General features: G+C 45.2%; 2 protein-coding genes across 10 annotated transcripts in view; one reads left to right on the forward strand and one right to left on the reverse strand.

Annotated features, from left to right (window-relative positions):
• The window catches only part of Cryzl1 (crystallin zeta like 1), a 54,220-nt gene extending 47,442 nt beyond the window's left edge, over positions 1–6,778 (reverse strand). The window contains exons 1-2 of one of the 2 annotated variants that reach the window (XM_004654452.2): positions 6,633–6,778; positions 6,262–6,410 (exon numbers count right to left, since the gene is read on the reverse strand). The gene's annotated coding sequence lies outside the window, so the exon portion shown is untranslated. The remainder of the gene's footprint in view (positions 1–6,261; positions 6,411–6,632) is intronic. The other variant, XM_045151127.1, reaches the window with a different exon arrangement.
• Positions 6,779–7,208: 430 nt separating this feature from the next.
• The window catches only part of Itsn1 (intersectin 1), a 227,127-nt gene continuing 221,253 nt past the window's right edge, over positions 7,209–13,082 (forward strand). For 7 of the 8 annotated variants that reach the window (XM_004654454.2, XM_045150359.1, XM_045150358.1 and 4 more), the window contains exon 1: positions 7,209–7,329. The gene's annotated coding sequence lies outside the window, so the exon portion shown is untranslated. Of the gene's footprint in view, positions 7,330–7,976; positions 8,019–13,082 lie in introns of those variants that run through there. The other variant, XM_045150356.1, reaches the window with a different exon arrangement.

Raw genomic sequence — 13,082 nt, forward strand, 5'->3', positions numbered from 1 at the left:
ATCTGTAGAAACAAAAATTAGGAGACATTTACGGTGCTAATGAGGTAGCGCAGTGGGTAGGAGTACTTGCTGTACAAGCATGACGGCTGGAGGTCGACCCCAGCTCCCATGTAAGAAGCTGGGCATGGTCATGCTTGACTGTAACTCCAGGGCTGGGAGGGGGCAGAGACAAGAAGATCCCTAATCTAAAAGCAGGGAACCCCAGGTTCAGTGAGAGGCTGTCTCAGGAAAATAAAATAGAAGAGTGATAAAGGAAAACACCCAACACACTCCTCCAGCATGTGCGAACACACACACACACCATACTACAAACAAACATATCAAAAATGTAAATATAGCCAGGCATGGCGGTGCATGCCTTTAATGCCAGCACTCTGGAGGTAGAGGTAGGAGGATCACAGTGAGTTTCAAGGTCACCCTGAGACTACAGAGTGAATTCCAGGTCAGCCTGGCCTAGAATAAGACCATACCTCGAAAAACCAAGAAGTAAATATTCTTTAAAAAAGAAGATATTGGGCTGGAGAGATGGCTTAGTGGTTAATTGCTTGCCTGTGAAGCCTAAGGACCCTGGTTCGAGGCTCGACTCCCCAGGACCCATGTTAGCCAGATACACAAGGGGGCGCATACATCTGAAGTTCGTTTGCAGTGGCTAGAGGCCCTGGAGCGCCCATTCTCTCTCCTTCTATCTGCCTTTCTCTCTCTCTGTCTGTTGCTCTCAAATAAATAAATAAATAGATGAGCAAAAATTTAAAAAAAAAGAAGATATTGAAAACATCTTTTCAAAACAGAAAGATGGCTATGTATACAATATTTAAGTACAAATATTTCAAGAAAGTACTTAATAAATGTTCTGATCTGTTAAAGGATTTGTGTGTGTGTGTATTCATTTGTATGAGTATGTGTACCTATGTGTATGTGTGGGTGTGAAGGCCAAAGTACAATGGGATCTCTCATTGGCCTGGAGCTCATCAAGTAGGCTGTCCTGGCTGGCTAGGCAGTGAGCCTCAGGGATCTGCCTCCTCACTGCTAGGATTACAAACATGCTACCATGCCTAGCTTTTCTACATGGGTTTTGGGGATTGAATTCAGGCCCTCATTCTTATGAGGCAAAGCCATTTCCTAGGCTTTGCTAAGGGATTTCTAAAAAGTCAAGGGGAAGTTATTTCAAATGGTTTCCTTTTCTTAGCAACATGAACTCCACTGGCTCTTCTGCCACATTCAATTCCCCAACGAGCTCATCCATTAATGATGGTAAACAAAACCTCCACATGCCATTCCTTATCTATGCTTTCAGGCCAAAATGTTCTCGAGTATCAGATCAAGTACAGATTCAGCAGATGAGTAACTGGACTCATTTTTTTTTCCCCAAGGAAAATTTTGCCGTAATTTCTAGGCATCAGGCATGTCTTAGATTCAGTCACAACTTCTTTGTCTGATTTACATTATCAGACATATACATTTCACTCATTATGTCCTGTTGAGCCTGCTCACCTTAAAGGCCATCATGTAAGTATGGGTGATGTTTGAACACTTCAATGCCTCAGGCCTATGGCTTAATTCATGTTTTCATCTAATCCACCTGTTTTTTATAGCTAACTTAATTCCTGAAAGTCCAAACACCTTATATGTTCAGATTTTTATTATCCTCCAGGGTAAGCCCTGCAAAACTGGCCACTTCAGAGCACAGTTGTAATGTTTATAATTCACCTTTATTCTAAAGGCAAACAAAGATATCTCAACAAACAGGCTACAGAAAAACTAAAATGTGGTCCCATATCTTCAACCTAGTTATAATGCCAGGCTCTTGTGGGCTGTCCAATGCCATTTTATCTGTCCCATCCCAGGATCTCTGCCCAGTTTCATCATATGAGTTGGGCTGTTTGGAAAAGATCTTCATTTATATTTTGATCTTTTGGGAAGAGGTTACCTATGTTTCAATATTGTTCTTTTTAATCCATGAGACTTCACACATATCTACACAAAAGAAAAAGAAGTATGTCTAAATACATATCTAGGTATCTAGTTTAAAAATATGGTCAGTGTAATCAAAACAACTATTGTGATATATTAGGATCACATTCTGTACTTTGCAGGCTATGGATTATGGTAGATATAGAGAGGACACTGTGCTCCAAGAAAAAGGAGGATGGCAGGGGGTGGTGGTGTACCCTTTAATCCCAGCACTTGGGAGGCAGAGGTAGAAGGACTGCCATGAGTTTGAGGCCACCGTTAGAATACCCTGGGCTAGAGCAAGATCCTATCTTTAAAAAAAAAAAGCAAGCCAGGTGTGGTGGTGCACGCCTTTAATCCCAGCACTGGGGAGGCAGAAGTCGGAGGATTGGATCGCTGTGAGTTCAAGGCCACCCTGAGACAACAGAGTGAATTCCAGGTCAGCCTGGACTGGTGTGAGACCCTACCTCGAAAAGAAAGAGGATGCACAGTCACAACAGTGGATATCTTTATCTTGCATAGGCAAGTAGAAATAGGTACCATAAGTCATTTTCTATTCATTTTTTAATTTATTTTGGTTTCACAAGGCAAGGTCTCACTCTAGCCCAGGCTGACTTGAAATTCACTATGTAGTCTGAGGGTGGCCTCGAACTCATGGTGATCCTCCCACCTCTGCCTCTTGAGTGCTGGGATTAAGGTGTGCACCACCATGCCTGACTTCTATAAGACATTTCTCCGAAGCCTTTTCTGCACAGGAGATGATGTGGCAGGGGCTTTATCTTGGTTCCATTCTAGAAAACAAGTCTAGCAAATAACATATAAGAATATTTTACTTTTATATTTTAGGTATGAGTCTCACTATGCAGACCAGGCTGGCCTTGCACTTTGCAAAGATCCTCCTGCTTGCTGGGATTACCAGAATTTGCATTAATTTAAAATAAAGAAAAAATAAAGCTGTATGACACTTATTTCTAGCAGAATTTAAACAGGCTGGACACAGTGACAGGAGCTTTATAAAGGGGATTCAAGCATCAGGTGAGTGGGAAAGGGAGTCAGTTTGCTGTTAAGGCCTCTCCAGTTTCATCTAGGTTTCTTGCCTCTTCCTTCTCTTCTTTTGTTTTTGAGACAGAATCTCATGTGGCCCACCCTGGCCTTGAACGTATTATGAGCCAAGGATGATCTTAAAGTCCTTCCTGATCCTTCTGTCTTTACCTCCTAAGTGTTAGGGCAGGTCTGTGTGTGTGTGTGCACGCGCGCGCGGGCAGCTGCTATCTGTGAATACTGCCAAAATATATTTCACTGATTTTATACAACATAGCATGATTTCTACATTTATGCAACCTGAAAACTAAAGATTACTGGAGAAGCAGAAAAGGGAGCAGAAGAATAAAAAAAGGTTTATTGCTTGATGATATCAAACTGTAGGTTATGTATTCAGTAAGTGGCTTCCAACATGTGCCTACTGAGCATTGAGGCTCCCATCAAACACATTTTTTCAAATCTCAAAAGAATTTTTGAATACTCTCCCTTTTCTCCACAAAAGCTTTATTTTATTGAGTTGATTTGTAGGATTTCTCACATGATGCAACCCTCTGCCAATACCAATTAAAATGAGAGATGATAGGTTGGAAAGTAGGAGGCCATAATCCCATAGATTGGAAATCTCTGGTCCAGTTACTATTCAGTATATGGCCATTTAATATGGGATGGCCTAGCAGGACATGGTGGTGCACGCCTTTAATCCCAGCACTTGGGAGGCTGAGGTAGGAGGATCACTGTGTGTTTAAGATCAGCCTGAGACTACACTGTGAATTTCGGGTCAACCTGAGCTAGAGTGAGACCCCCTACCTTGAAAAACCAACAAGACAAAACAAAACAACCCAGACATGTAATAGTAAATGTTCTGAATTAGTGTTGTATTTTCTAACATTGGGCTGCTTGGGTAAAATGGAAGATGATGTGATGAATGAAGTCTTTCCTGTAAGCTGGCTTTATCATGTGACATTGGGGCAAAACAGGTAAACTAGGTAACTGAGGGACCTTCCCTAATATCTTATCACTTCCTCCCTCCAATCCAATAAAAATACCTCTATCTACTAACAGTATTGGAATCTGTAAGTGCTTAATTTCCCAACTTGCTATTATAGGGCCTTTAAGGGCCCATTCTTAGTTTAAAATGCAAAATGCAAATTATAAGGTTTTCTTTTTGAGAGAGAGGGGGAACTGGTGCACCATGGCCTCCAGCCACTGCAACTGAACTCCAGATGTGTAGGCCACCTTGTGTGCATGCGTGACCTTGAGCGTGCATCACCTTGTGCGTCTGGCTAATGTGGGATCTGGGGAGTTGAACATGGGTCCTTAGGCTTCTCAGGCAAGCACCTTAACTGCTAAGCCATCTCTCCAGTCCAAAATTGTAAGTTTGATTAAATATTTACTAAGTTAATGACAAAATAACCTCATAAAATGTATCATAATGTATAAAAATAAATTTAATGTGCAAAACACTATTTATCATATTGTGTTTTTGCTCTTGTAATCAGAGCATTCCTTAGGTGAGTGTAGTACAATATGCTGGGTCTGCAAGCCAGGTATAGTGGCAAAGGCCTGTAATTCTAGCACTAGAGAGGGTGAGGCCAGCCTGGGCTCTACTTATCCAGACAGAAAGAGTTCTACAAACCAGAAAACACAGCTTCTATAGCTCATATTTAGTTTTATTATTGTGAGACAGGATCTCACTAAGTTGCCCAGGCTGGCCTTGAGCTTGCAATTCACCTGCCTTAGCCTCCCACTAGCTGGTATTACACCAGACCTGAGTGGAGAAAACCCTGTGATTCCAGTGAAATATTTCATGATTTCCCAAGCTTTCCCACCTTCCTTCTTCAGGGAGGTCCACACAAGTGAATTCAAACGATTCAGAACAGTGGAGGGTGTAGAGACTTTAAGTTCCCAACTCTCTTCTTCAATCCAGCCCTTTAATTGAGCAACATGGAGAATTGTAAAGCTATCAAGAAGTTTACTGCAAATGTCAGGCAGCTTGATCTCACACGGGGAACACTGTTTCAAATCTGAACACTTCATCCCCTGCTACAAGCTGGAGCAGAAGCACCAATGAAGTGACCTTAATCATAAATGGTAATAATTACACACTGCAGTGGTTGATGGATAAGATGAAGAAATTGTAAGTGAACTCCAACAGGCTGCTGCAAGATTTAAATACAGCAATGCTTGCAAAGCACTCACCAGAAGAGCTGGATTTTAGTAAATGTTAATTATTCTTACTACTATTTTTGGAAGCTCAGCAGAGAAATGTAGTAGTTCTGTAGCCCGTATAACAGAGTGGCAAACGGCTGGTCACCAGTAACCTTACTGTTACCACCTTTGAATTTCTATAGTGGCCCTTTAAGTCATCTGTATTTACACAGTGGCTGATAGCCACAGGTGGCTACCGAACAGTTGGACTATGTGTAGCTAGAATTGAGATGTGATGTACGTGTAAAATGCTCATCAGGATTGGGAAGCGTTACTACAAAAAATACAGTACATCATTTTTAAACATTTGATTTTATGTTGTAATAGTATTAGGAAACTCTGGGTTAAATGAAATGTAACATTAATTTCATGTGTTTATTTTCATATTTCAAAAGCAGCTCCCAGCAAATCTAAAAACATCTAAGGGGCGAGAATTACATTTGTATTGAACAAAGGTGATGTAGAGCCTTTGCTACTTATCACACAGACCTGGGAGGTTGCTAAAAAATGCAGAACAAAATAAGTAATAAAAATGCACACTCAGGCCCACATCTACAGAATCAGTATCTACACTTCAACAAGACCCTGAGGTGACTCTTACAATAGTATTGCTCCGGAGTGCCCCGTCGCATAGCTTAAAGAGGAGGGCAAATAGCCCCCCTGCTTCAGGTAATACTGAAAAAGGAACTGAAGGGGCAGAAAGGCCGGCGGAGAAGCAGCAAAGGAGAGAGCAAAAGAAAGTCTACTGCAGGAAGAAGTTGGGGTGAGGGGGGATTCACCCTGGGAGAAGGGAAGTTGCAGACCTTTGCCTCCATAAACGTGAAAGGTAAAGCAAAGATTAAAACCTACAATCCCAACCTCGCCAGGGTCGGGGAACTGTCGGTCAAATTGAGGCTTACCCGCCCCCCAGCGGCCTCAGCTCCGCTAGGCCTAAGCTCGAGCGGGTCCGAGTTAGGAAAACGAAGCGAACTGCCATCCTCCCCTGGGCTAGACGATTACTTTGGGTGTTTCGGTCACCCCCAAGTCCCATTTCCCAAGACACAACGAGCTTCCCGGGCTCACCTGTCTCGGAACAACCTTAACCGCCAGCGCCTTGGCCACCGCCACCTTCCAGACCTCTCTGCAGAGAGCCCGCCCCTCAGGATCTAAGCGATGCTCCCATTGGTCAGCGCGCTCGTCAATCCTGCAGGACGAGGCCGGGCTCCCAGAGGCTGTAGAGAACGCCATAGCAACGGAACTGAGAACTACAACTCCCGGCATGCTCCGCTCCGTGGAGACGCAAGGCACCGCCCCACGGATTACCAATAAGTGGGCGAAGAGGGGAGGCTCCAGGATGGGTTCCGTTTTATGCAAATTAGAGTCAAAGGCCACACCCTTCCTCATTCCAACCGCACCCCCCTGTACCACCTTACTCGGCCCTAGGGCCGCCTTGCCTTTGTCTCCACGTTGTTTGTTTCTGCAAAACCTTCTGCAACTTAGTTGCGTACTTTCTGGTACAGAAAAGAGCAAAGCACCAAACCGTGGAGCCACATCTTCGTTCCCACGAACCGGGAGCCCTCTGGTTACGCCTTCGTGGGAGGAGACATGGGTGGGGAGAAGAAAGAAGAATGGCCCTTCTCAGGCGCCCGACTGGCTCATGTGGCTGTCACTCCGTACACCTCCATTTCTTTTGGCTCCGCCTCTTATTTTTGCTCCCAGCGGTGGGCGGGGCCAGAGGGACAGGGGCGGAGCATAGGCGCGGCCTTTCGTTTCCTATTGGCGGAAGGTTGACTCCGCCCACTGAGGGGCGGGGAGTAGGGTTGGCTCGGGGCGGGGCAGGCCGCGGAGGGAGATGAGGAGATAGGCGGGAGCGAGGGAACCGGGGAGCTGGGGAGCCAAGGATCGAGAGCAGTGGAGGAGTGCGGGGAGGGAGCGCGCAGCTTGGTTGCTCCGTACTACGGCGGCTCGCGAGGGAGACTAGCGAGCGGGGCTCCGGGACGGACGGACGGACGGAGGGTCGGCTGGCCGGCGGGCAGGCTGGCGGGCGGGGATGGTGTGCGGGGCTGCGGCTCTGGCGTTCGTCCCCGCGGCGTGTGAGCTGCACTGATTTGCCCGTGGGGCGGCGGCAGCACGCACCCGCCCGGAGATGAGGTGAGGAGCTCGGCTGCCGCCGGCGGCCTGGACCGCGGGAAGCGCGCGGGGGCGGGGGTCGGCGCGAGGGTCGGAGATGGCCGCCCCGGGCGGGCGGGGAGCGAGCGAGGGCGGGCGAGCGGGAGGGAGGGAGGAGGGCTTCCTCCAAGTCCCGCGGCCCGGCGCCGGGGTCCCCGCGGCCGCCCTTCAGCCCCTGTGCGCGCCGCGCGACCCGGGGAGAAGCGCAGCCGCGGTCGCCGCTCCGCCTCGTCCTTCCTTCCCATCGTCTCGGGGGCGGCGGCGTGGGGAGGCCGGGGCGCCGCGGAGGGCCGCGAGGGTGGCGGCGGCCACGGTACGGACTGGAGGATGAATGGGCGTCCGCGGCCCCGGCTGACCGAGCGTGCTTCCTCCGCTCCTCCCGAGGGCGCATCGCGGGCTGGAGGACGGACGGGCGGATGGTCCTTGCAAGGCTGACCCCGCTGCCCTCGGCTGCCGGAGGGGGGCAGGCCGGTCCAGCCTGGCTGCTTCGGGAACCCGAGCTCGCGGCAGGCATCGCGCCCCCCCAAGCTCCCTCCGCCGTCCTGTCCCCCCCGGCTTCCAGCTCCCAGCGCATAGCCCTCCTTTTCCCTCCACCCTCTTCTGATGCCTGAAAATGCTGTCACTGAAGGGCAGTCAATGCCGAGTGTCCCTTGGTGGGGCTGCCGGTGATGGTATGTTACAGCAAGCTGCTCCCCTCGCGGTGTGCGCGCGTTCCCCTGGGTCTACCGCTTGCTTCGCACTGATTCGGGTTTCTGGTGTGGACCCCAAGACACAATTGAGGTCCCTTCTTGCTTGGACCGGGAAATGTAATTTGGATTCCCAGAAAGACAAAAAAAAAAAAAAAAAAAAAAAAAAAGGAAAGCAACGTGGAAGTATCCTGGAACCTCCCTTCACTTCTCTTTGCCTTTGGTTTGGAAGACTATTTGGTATCCCGTTGCCCAAGGGCAATCTTTTGTTGTGATTCAGACTGAAGGCATTGCTTTTGAAGAAATAGACGAGCTAGCGGCTTTCTCTCGGTGGAGCTGGAGGGTGTGGAGATTTGGGGTAGCATCTTGAATCTGAAAGTTTTCCTTTCTAACTTTGCCATCATCAGTGCTATTCAGAAAACTGAACCAACCTGGAAAATTGAAATGCATGCAGGCTCCCGGCCAGATGCAGTTCTTTTGTGTTTATCTGTTGATATCTTTCTCTTGCACTATTTGCGTGGCTGAAAATGTACAGAGAATAAAAAAAAAGTGTGGACAATGAAGACATCATACAGACAGTGCACCTGGAAAATCTCAGTTCAGATGGCGGGGAGGCAGATTGACTAATCCTGTGGGACAGATGAAGAGGAAGGTTGGAGTTGCTAGCTCATGGATTATGTAGTGGACAGGACGTGAGGGCAGGAACTGGGGCCCGGAGCCAGTAGACCAGCTGCTTTGCATGGTGCGACTCTAAACCCCCAAATAGAAGGAATGCAATTATTAGGTTACATTTATTTGTGGTCTAGAGTGAATATTTAGTTATACCTAGTTGTTTATGTTATTGAAAAATTTTTTTAACTCATTTGCTGGAGACATAGATTGTTTTATGGGAGTTTCCTTATAAGTTAAAAACGAGGTGATTTTTTTTTGTTGTTCTTGAGGCAGGGTCTTACTCTAGCTCAGGCTCGCCTTGAACTCATGCCTAGCTTCCCACCTTAGCTTTTCCGAATACTAAGATTAATTAATTAACATTCAGTTTAAGAACAATTTTTTTTAAAATAAAAATCTTTTTGTAGACTTGTAAAGAACCTAGGAAAATTTAAGTGATGTAAAAGAAAGAAATGAGAGACACTGAATTGGTGACCAGGTTAATGATGTCCCATGTTCCATATGCCTTTGCAGCAGCTCACTATGGATCCTTTCTGACTGTATATTGCAAGCATTCATATTTATCTAAAAATGTGAATTGAAAATGCTGAGTACTGCCATAGAACTTCTCATTATTCTTCCTGAGTAGGAGGAAATGAACAAATTTTTCATGTACTTTGGAACCCTGTGGCTTGTTCATATACTAAGCATTGTGAAATAGGGCATAAAATAAGTGGCAGCAGGTTAGTTCCCTGCAATGTTTGTCTATCTTAGCTTCCCCCCGCCCCTTTTGCTGTTGACTAGCAATTTTCCTTTCCTTTTTGCTTATCTCATTTTGCTAGTAGAATTCTAGGCATTCTTTATCTTTTCTCCAAATGCCTTGATTGAGACACACCCTTGACCAATAGATTAAAAGTGAGATGCTAGAAATTTCCTTTACTCATACTTCTTCCCTCTCCCCACTTTGTGGTGGTGTTGGGCATTGAAACTGAGGCAAGTGCTCTACCACTGGTCTGCCCCTCACTCTCATCTATCTGAGTTACATTATCAGTCTCATCTTTTTAGTTTCCTAAGTTTGTAGAGAATTCTGATTACCTGAAAGTTGGGTTCATATCACTCAATTCAAATTCTGCCACAGAGCTAGCTCTTAGAATAATTCCCTCCTGAATGGCTCCACTTAACTACCTGGGTTTCTCAGAGACCTCAGCTATCTTATATCAGCATGGGTAGGTTTCTATTCCCTCACCTCAGTATCAGACAGCAGGAGGTGAGGCCCTGGCATCAGTGTTTCAACACATTTTCCAGGGATTTCTCAACAGCCATTGGCAACATACTTTTTCCTATGACTGTCTTCTGAAGTGGGGTTTCAGGTGGCTGAGTAAATTAATAAGAAGCACATAAGTGAATGAAAAAAAATTTTTAGGGCTGGAGAGATGGCTTAGCAGTTAAGCGCTTGCCTGTGAAGCCTAAGGACCCCAGTTCGAGGCTCGGTTCCCCAGGTCCCACGTTAGCCAGATGCACAAGGGGGCGCACGCGTCTGGAGTTCGTTTGCAGAGGCTGGAAGCCCTGGCGCGCCCATTCTCTCTCTCTCACTCTATCTGTCTTTCTCTCTGTGTCTGTTGCTCTCAAATAAATAAATAAAATTAAAAAAAATTAAAAAATTTTTTAAAGGGGGCTGGAGAGATGGCTTAATGGTTATAGTGCTTGTCTGAAAAGCCAAAGGACCAAGGTTCGATTCCCCAGGACCCACGTAGACCACATACACAAGGTGGTACATGAATCTGGAGTTTGCAGTGGCAGGAGGCCCTGGCACACCTCTCTCTCAAATAAACAAATGTGTGTGTGTGTGTGTGTGTATTTTTTTTTTTTTTAAAGAAATACAGACAATGCCCTAGGCTGGTAGGGTCTCACTGTAGATCAGGCTGACATGGAGTTCACTCTGTAACCCCAGGTTGGCCTTGAACTCACAGGATGCTCTTATCTCAGCGTCTTGAGTGCTGGAATAAAAGACATGAGCACACACTTTTTATTAAAGGGATAATTCTTTTTAAAAAAATATATTTTATTTATTTGTTTGAGAAAGAGAGAGAGAGATAGAGAGAGAGGGAGAGAATGGGCGCACCCGGGCCTCCAGCAACAGCAAACGAACTGCAGATGCATGTGCCTCCCTGTGCATCTGACTTACATGGGTCCTGAGAGTGGATCCAGGCTTCTTTGGCTTTGCAGGCAAGTGCCTTAACCGCTAAGCCATCTCTCCAGCCCCAACACACACTTTTAACCCCTGCACTCAGGTGGCTGAGGTAGGTTGGTCAAGGAGTTCCAGGCCTGCCTGGTCTGTAGAGTGAGCCCCTGCCTTAAAACAAAGCAAAACTTGACCGGCTTTAACCTTCAGGTATAGTTATGCCTGTTATAAATGTTTCAGAAAGTCTAGGACTGCTTTACTGTGGTTTCCTGAGAGCCTAAAATAGTGCCTAGAGAAACACAATTAAATACTTGTGGAGCAAATGAGTGAACTAAATTGCAGTGAAGTTAGGTTTTGAGCATTTACTTGCCAAATTAATTGCATCACATAGTTGGAGCTCCTTTTATAAAATTAGGAGCAACAAGCACTGTACTGCGGTACATTGAGGGAGCTTGGCTAGTATTGAAAGGCAAGTGTTTCCCAGGCATAGATTGCTCAGCATGATATGCTAGAAAGATGACTTCTGGCAAAATGTTGGCTTAGAGACTCACAATGTGAATTCAGATCACAGGCTGAGGCAATGGCAGGCTTGCATAGATAGCCTGCTGTCCGGGGTTCAATTCCCTAGTACCCACATAAAGACAGATGCACAAAGTGGCACATGCATCTGGAGTTTGTTTGCAGTGGCAGGAGGCCCTGGCATGCATATACTTTCTCTGCGTTTGCACATAAATAAATAAAAAATGAATTCATATTACAGCATAGTGACTGTCAGTTACATTAAATACCATTTTATAAATTGTGGCAAACTCAACATCATGCTATAAGAATTAGTTCCAGAAAGGAGTCAATTAGTATGTTTTCTAATTTTGTTTTTCTTGATAATAAAATAACCTTCAGTCTTCTTTTCAGAGTCCACCATAGGCCTTATCAATTTCAGGTTTTTTTCTGTAATTAGGTAGTTAAGAGGGCAAACTATGAAGGATATTGAGTTTGATCATATGTTGCGACTTTGATCGAAGCCACTTAACTTCTCAGGCTCTTGGTTATCTCAGCTGAAAATGGGAAGAATAGTGAAGTTTGAATGCTTCTAAGTATCCCAGGCTGGTCTCCAACTTGGAATCTAGGAGACAATCCAGTTTTAGTCTCTTGAATTCTGGGATTACATGCCTTTATATCCTGCACTTAAGCACCACTGGTTAATAAATGATAGCTTACACTGATAATAAAGAATTAGGATGTGTAAAAATATATAAAATTCCAAAGTTAGCATACATTAAATATTTGTCCCACTATGCCTTTTATGATTGCTCAGAAAGAAGTGTCTTGCTTTTTTTTGTTGTTGTTGTTTTTTGTTTTTGTTTTTCGAGTTTGGGTCTCGCTGTAGCCCAGGCTGACCTGGAATTCACTATGTAGTATATAGTCTCATGGCCTCGAACTCACGGCAATCTTCCTACCTCTGCCTTTTGAGTCCTGGGGTTAAAGGTGTGCTCCACCATGTCTGGCTTCTTGCTAATTTCTTACTAAATGTTTATGTATTTAAATTGGATAGTTAGACTAGATATTAAAAGTACTTAATAAGCTATCAAATGTTATATAAATCTAAGTTTTAAATAAAATCTTATGACCACTTTCATCTTAATTGCATTACTTTAGAACCAGTCTCGTCAGTTCATGAATAGCTAATATCTCTTGTGTTTAAAAACAATCACATTACAGAAATTAAAATACAGAAGCCTATAAAATACCCATAAATCCCTGGCCTGAGCATCTCAGATTCTTCTTATGTGTGCATATGGCTATTCACAAAATTTATTGTCTGTTTTTTTAAATTTTGAGAGAGAGAAAGTGGTAGATATAGAAAGAATGTGAGCACCAGGGCTTCTAGCCACTGCCAACAAACGCCAGATTCAAGCACTACCTTGTGCATATGGCTTATGTGGGTACTGGGGAATTGAACCTGGGTCTCTAGGCTTTGCAGACAAGTGCCTTCAGTGCTAAGCCATCTCTCTAGCCCTATTTATTTATTTATTTATTTATTTATTTTTGGTCTTTCGAAGTCGAGTCTTGCTCTAGTCCAGGTTGCCCTGGAAGTCACCTTATAGTCTCAGGGTGGTTTCGAACCCACTTCAATCCTCCTACCTCTGCCTCCCAAGTGATGGGGTTAAAGACATGTGCCACCATTCCTGGCTTAAATATTTTTTATTTATTTACAAACA

Source organism: Jaculus jaculus, chromosome 5 (genome assembly GCF_020740685.1).
Source record: "Jaculus jaculus isolate mJacJac1 chromosome 5, mJacJac1.mat.Y.cur, whole genome shotgun sequence".
In the NCBI taxonomy this organism is placed as follows: domain Eukaryota; kingdom Metazoa; phylum Chordata; class Mammalia; order Rodentia; family Dipodidae; genus Jaculus; species Jaculus jaculus.